Raw genomic sequence first — 7495 nt, forward strand, 5'->3', positions numbered from 1 at the left:
TCATTCATAATTTGTCATTTAGAGCTACTTGTTTTGTGTCCCATCTATTTAAAGCAAATTTTTTTTTTGGATTTATACTCATACAAGTTGTCATCTGGAAACATGACTTTTCTTTAGTATTGATGCTTTTTCAAATGAGCAAATTGTTCTGTGCTCATTTGAAAAAAGGAGAAATGTTTCCTGCCAAGGTGTTTTACATTATATATCATATTCTTCTGCTTCCTGTTTCACCCTCCTTCCTGCATTTACATTTTTTAAAATTTTCTTATGGCTTTATTTTTTCTATTTTATTTCTTACAGGTGATAATCATAGAAAAACTTCGTGTAAAGTACACCATGTCAATAATTTCAATTGAAGTAAACACAATTCAGCCCGTTAAACAAATTCCTTAGAAGAAGAAAAAGCAGAAGAAATTTTTTGTTAAGGCTGAAGAAGAAAAGGCTGAAGGAGCAAAGAAGAAAAGGCTGAAGAAAGCTACTTCTTAGTGAAACCTCGGTATTTTACTCGGTAGTGTTGATTTAGATACACGTGGTGTTGATTTGGCTTTCTAGGTTTAGGGAAGTAGAGAAAAAATGATTTTATCAATCTGTAAGTAGTTTAGTAGTGTTGATTTGAATCGAAATTAGATACTTAGTTTGAATCGAAATTAGATCTTTGGTAGTGTTTGAATGATGTAAAAATGGTGGTTATATTTGAATCGAAATTGGATATTTTGTGTTGACTTTATATTATGGTGACTTTGTGGTGGTTATATTATGGTGACTTTAATACCTAGCGTTTATTTGAAATATTTTCTCATTTTATAAATGAGCAACAAATTATTTGCTCATTTTGACAAATGAGTAAAGAAATATTTGCTCATTTGTCAAGTGAGCAGATAATTGATTGCTCATTTCACAAATGAGCAAAGAAATGCTAGTTCATTTAATGAATGATTAAAGAAATGTTTGCTCATTTGACAAATAAGCAACTAAAACTAAGTTTTTGCTCATTTGTTGAATTAGCAACTAAGTATTTGCTCATTTGCTAAATGAGCAAAAAATTGATTGCTCATTTCCCAAATGATCAAGAAATGTTTGCTTATTTGACAAATGAGCAACTAACTATTTGCTCATTTGACAAATGAGGAACTAAGTTTTTGCTCATTTGTTAAATTAGCAACTAAGTATTTACTCATTTGTTAAATGAGCAAAAAATTGATTGCTCATTTCCTAAATGATCAAAGAAATGTTTGCTTATTTTACAAATGAGTAACAAATTATTTGCTTGTTTGACAAATGAGCAAACTAATGGTTGCTCATTTTACTAATGAGCAAAGAAATGCTTGCTGATTTAATGAATAATTAAAGAAATGTTTGCTCATTTGAAAAATGAGCAACTAACTCTTTTGCTCATTTATACGAACTATATGTTCAATAAATAATAACCACAGATTCATATGATTCAATGATAGAATCAATTGCTGCAAGTTTAATTTATTCAATAGCTAATTTGCTCAACCTCATAACATTCCGATGACTAATGAAATCAATCTCATAATGAACAAGACACTCCTACATGTTTAAGAAAAATTGATTGCTCATTTGAGAAATGAGTAAATAAGCAAAAAATTGATTTCGTTAAGAAATGTAAAATTAACTAAATTTCAACAAAATTAAAAACACAAAATTTCTATATGTTCGATAAATAATGAGGGGATGTGCTAAAAATATTAAATCTTATATGTATACTTTTTTTGGACAATTTATAATATCATGATGACTTAATTCACCACAACCTCTGTTTAATCTCATGTTTTTTCTGGTTTTGTTCTACAACTTTCTCTTTTTCTCCGTGTAGTCTTTTGCACTTCTACCTCTTGTTTCAATATTTGACTTATCAATGCCAGTCCCTTTCTTCTTTGTATTCTGTTCATTTGATGCATGAACTCCAGTGCCTTTATTCTATAAAATTTTGGAAGGTTTGACAAGTATTTTTGCTGGCACACTAGCTCCAATCATTTCGTTGTTGCTCATCATTTCTGTCATTAAACATAATAGAAATAACAAGTCATGAACAAGTGAAGAGCAAATCAACAAAACGGTAACAAGTGAATAACACGATAATATAGAAAACATAATTGTAATTGATCCGCTATAATTCTGCACCCCCTTAAACACACACACACTCAATAATAAGAACTGAAATCATATTCTTAAATAAGAACGTACATGGGCAGAAGCAAACATACACGCTTACACATACACTCTTACAATAACACACACACACACACACACACACACAATAATTTCATAATCTAAAATTAGAACTGAAATCGGTTTTTGAAATTAGAATCTGAAATCAGAAGTGCAAGCAGAAGGAGGGGGCAGGGGGGGATAATTTTGTGCAGGGAAGTGGAAGAACGGAGTGGGGTTGCTATGCAGGAAATAGACCAAGAAGGGGGTGGGGCTTGTGCTTAGGCAAGCAGACCAAGTAACTCATAATATGTTTTCTCATTTTGAATATATTTGCTCATTTTAATTATTTTTGCTCATAATCTATTTGCACATTTTTTCCAGAACAACTGTGTTTATTCCTTAAATAACAATCATTAGCTTCGACTTTATCTGAATCATTATAATTGTTGATTATTGTAAGATTGAGTTATTCATGCTCCTATATTTGGAAAAGAAAAATGCATTGTTGTGCATATTAGGTATACTGAGTACTTATAAATCCTTGAATTACCTGTGAATCTCATTAATATATGCTCATTTTAATTCTATTTTGCTCAATAAGAAGTTTAGAAAACTGTAAGAAATGTTCTATTATTATACATATTTAGGTTTGCTCATTTTAAATTTAAGTGAAAATAAGAACATAATAACAACATTCAATTGAAAATAAGAACCTACTAACAACATAATAAGAGCATTCAAATGGAAATTTCATAACATTTCTTAATTTTTTATCATAAGTTTAATCTGATATCATTACAGTCACTATGAAGTTTAATATGATATCATTAAAATCTCTATCAAATTAATCAAACCTAAATAACCGATCCAATTCAAAAAAATTCAAAGAAGTAAATTCATTCAAATCAATAATTGATGCAATTAAACATGCGATTCAATGATTATTAAAGCAATTCAAAAATTAACATGTAATTCGATAATTTTAATGAAAATTCTAAATTAACATGTAATTCAATAATTGATGCAATTCCAAAATTTTCAGAGCTGTAAAATAAAAAAAAAAATTGAACATTAAGGTTAACATGCAATTCAAAAATCAAAAGTACGAACAAGCCTCAATGATTGATGAAATTGTTGACCGTTGAAATTGTTTACTGTTTAATAAGAATAGGAGAGAGAAATTGTCGACCCATGATAATTTCTAATTAGTTGCCATTATTGAGCTTCGAGGTGCAGAAAGAATAGAGAGATTACTTGTAAGAAGGAAGAGCATAAATAATGAATCGCCATTGATAGTTTTTGAGCTTTGATTTGCAGACAGAATAGAGGAAAAAGTTAAAGCAGAGATTGGAGGTAACAAAATGTAACACCCCCAAATCTCCCTCTACGGAAATACTAGAAAAATACGTATAATTATACTGTAGAGTTAGATTTAAGCGTATTACTGCCGCGTGATTACGCAAGGCTACCAAACTTACTAAATAAAACCAATACTTTGCAGCGGAAACTTCAACACTCTTTTATTAATAAACCATAATAGTAACCATTGTCATGAGTACTCATAAATAAAAATAAGAACTGACATTCCTAATCTAGATGAAGATATTCCCGAGACTCCAAATGCTCACATATTGACTTCACCTGAAATTAGTCAACACTGCTTACCATTAAGGCAAACAGGGCGAACCAAAACAAATAGGAAATACGAATTAGCAAAATATGCTAAGTACGATAAGTGTAAGATAATTAAATTCAATTTAGTAGCAAACATGCTTTTAAAACCAATTCCAATAAATAACCAATAATTCCAATTCATGATTCAAAACCAAATTCCAATATTTCAACCATTCCAATAATTCAATAATATTTAATAAAACCAATTCCTTTAAAATCAATTCCATTAAATATCCAAATTCCTCACCCAAGTGTGCACACCCCCCAGGCTAATCTCTTTATATAACAAGGCTATTCTTAAGGAAAGACTCGGTCATACAAAGTCCAAAGTCTTATCAAATAAACCAAATCCGTATAGTGGGATTACTAACATGCTTATAAAGCTTTAATAATAATTATTCAATAATTCAATAAATCCTTTTTAATAATTCCAATGTAATTCAAACTCCTTTTGATTAAATTCCACATGCCTTTAAAATCAAACCTTTAAAACATGATTAATAATTTAATTAATCAAGACATGACATAAAATCAACCTTTAATTTATTTATTAAAAACAATCCTTTACTCATACTTTTTATTTCATAAACCCTAGTTCAATAAAATCATAATATCAAGATCAATTTATTAAAAACACACATCTTAAAATCATACTTTATTTCATAAATCATAATTCAAGTCAATTTAATTCAATCACCAATAAAATCATATAAAACATGCTATTCAAACCAAATCACTTTTGAAAGTATCTAGCTACCTAAACGTACCTTGACTTCGAATATCAATTAATACTTCGCATTTTCAAAGTTCAATCATGAATACACCTTGCAAATAACATAACCATAAGGTTAGCACAACATAAACTCAAATCTAATGTGCATGGACTATAAAACTCTTTTAAAATAATACTTTAATATAAAATTATAACTTTGAAATAGGTATTTGTATTTTAGAAAACTAACCATGAAGAAGGAAAATGAATAGAATTAAAGAGAATTGAATTTTCGTTGGAAAGAATAGGCAGAACTTGCAGAGGCCATAACTCCTTAAATATAACTCCGAATTGGGTGATTCTTGAGTCTAACCTCAAGGATTTTTTGAGAGGAACAATCTTTTGTGAAACATCAATACCCCAAAAACTGATCAGAAGTGCCCGAAAATTGGCTTCAAAGGTATATGGGCTGATTTGTGTAAAAAGAGGAGAAGAAAGTATGAAAAGGTTTAGGTAAAAAAAGAAGAAGAATAAGAGAGAAAAAGAGAATTGAGTTTTGGTGTGAAGAATATGAGAGATATGAGGGGGTAATTATAGGCTCACGAATGAAAGAATTATGGTAGGAGAATGTAGGGAAGAATTATGGTAAAAAGTATTAAGGAAATTACTTGGAGAAGAGAGTTAAAAAATTATGAAAAGTTAAATATTAAGGTGATTAAGAATAATAGAATTAAGGAAAATGTGTTGTCATGAAAAATAATATGGCAAAAGAGATTACTTGGGGAATAATCAAGGATGAAATAAGGTAGGGAAATAAGATGATCAAATCTTTGTGAGATGGAAAATAAAATTAAGAAAAGTAAGAGATTGTAAGGAGATAAATAAAAATACAATTTACCAAAAATAAATCACCCAAAAATCCATCATGGTGGCCGAAAATTGGGCTTTCCTAAACTCATATTTTCGGACCTCCCTTTAGATATTTAGGGAATTAATTTACTAGTTTTAAGGAAATAATTGTGTAAATAATATATATTGTATAAAATAATTAATTAAGAAAATATCAATTATTCACTAAATAAATTCGCTAAGAAAATCAGATTTTCTACACTTAGAAAATCCGAAAATCAAAGCTTATTATTTAGGAAATTCGGACCTCCTAATTAAATAATTAAAATATAATTTTTGCTTAGTTAAAATATCCGAAATATATATAAATAATCCAGGTTTTAAAATAAAATAAATGGATAATAAATCTTATCCAAAATCCAAAAATAATAATTGAGTTTTAAAATACTTTTGGCGCCAAAATTTAAATATCGTTTTGGCTCCAAAATTCAAATAGTAAAATAAATTACTAAAATACCCTTTTAAGATAATACTAATTAATTAGAAAATATGTTTCAAAAATACGGGGTATTACACAAAATTTCATATGCGTAATTGTTAGTTAGGCAGGCTTTGGGTTATAATCTCAGTTGTTGGATTTGATATAATCTAGCAGCTGAGATTTATCCTCATATAAAGTGCGAGTTCTCACATAAAGGGTGGTCTCACCGGATCCCAACCCATATATGAAAAAAGAGCAATATATTAATTAAATAAGATCGAGCTCCACCAAGGTTAATAGGCCTTGGAGGAAAGAACTCGTACAAATATGCTCATTACATTTACTAGTATCCCATCGTGCTATCGAGTGGGCTACAACATTCCTGCTCTTTTCACATGAGAAAACTTACATTCCACAAAAGATTTTGCTAGCAAATTGATATCATCATACACTAACCAAATAGGAGACCAAACAGAGGAGAAGATATGCATAATGTTGATCACACCAAGAGCATCGCCTTCAAGCCAAACTTTAGTGAACCAAAGTCTACGAGCCACCTGACATCCAAATCACAGAGCAGCTGCTTCAGTGATGAGTGTCATTTATGGCACTCATTTAGCTTCTTTTAGGATGAATTTTGATTGCTTTTATATCTCTTCTATCTCTTTTTCTTTAGTTTTACTTGTTATTTCTCTAGTTTGTGTTTTCCTTAGTTGTTTTCCCATTTTCTTGTATTTCTTAGTTTATTTTTCCTTTTCTCCTTTATTTGTTAGCTTCTCTTTGATTTCAGGAGATTGGTGATGTTTAAGAAGCTAAATGGCGTTTTTTCGGGGTTTATAAAGCTCAAGATGCAAGCCGGCCTCTCCCCTTGAAGCTCAAAAGTGAAGGAGTGCAAAAACCAAGTCTTTAAGGCCGCGCTCTCATGCTGCGTGGGCATTAAAATCGGTGTTGAACCTACCGTGAAGACCTTTGGAGACTGCCACCCCCAACATGTATCAAGTGGAGCGCATGGGAGCATCAATGATCGCACGAGGAAGCTCCAGACGTGGGCGCGCACGAGCTTGGCGCGGGCGTATAGGCCCTGTGTGCGACCGCGCAGGTGGGAGATGCGGCCGCGTACCTGCTTTCCCCCTGTTCCGTACCCATTTCTTTGCAGTCGCGCATTAAGAGGAGAGGGCGCGCCTTTTGGGGTTCTTTTTGGACGGCTAACTATCTTCTCCTTTGTTAGTTTTACTATATATAGAATTTCTTCATTTCTAGAGAGAGAATTAATAGGAGAATAAGCTTAGAATTGAATTAGAATTAGATTTTTGATTGGAATTTTAGAGAGAGAAGCTCAAGATTTTGGAAACTTTGTTCTTAGATTTTAGAGAGAGAAACTTGCTAATTGATGATTGCTACATTTTGATCTCCATTTACTTTGATATTGATCAAAGTTTTGTAAGATTTCTTTCCTTTTTAATGCAATTTTATGTTTTATTCTTGATATATTTTTGAATTTCTATAGTTTGTTTGATTTGGTTGTTGATATTTGGATTACAATGTTGATGATGATATTGATGATTAGTTTTGTTATGCTTTTCAATTTTACAATGTGTAGT

The sequence above is a fragment of the Chenopodium album genome, chromosome 10, assembly GCF_948465745.1.
Source record: "Chenopodium album chromosome 10, dcCheAlbu1.1, whole genome shotgun sequence".
NCBI classification, from domain to species: domain Eukaryota; kingdom Viridiplantae; phylum Streptophyta; class Magnoliopsida; order Caryophyllales; family Amaranthaceae; genus Chenopodium; species Chenopodium album.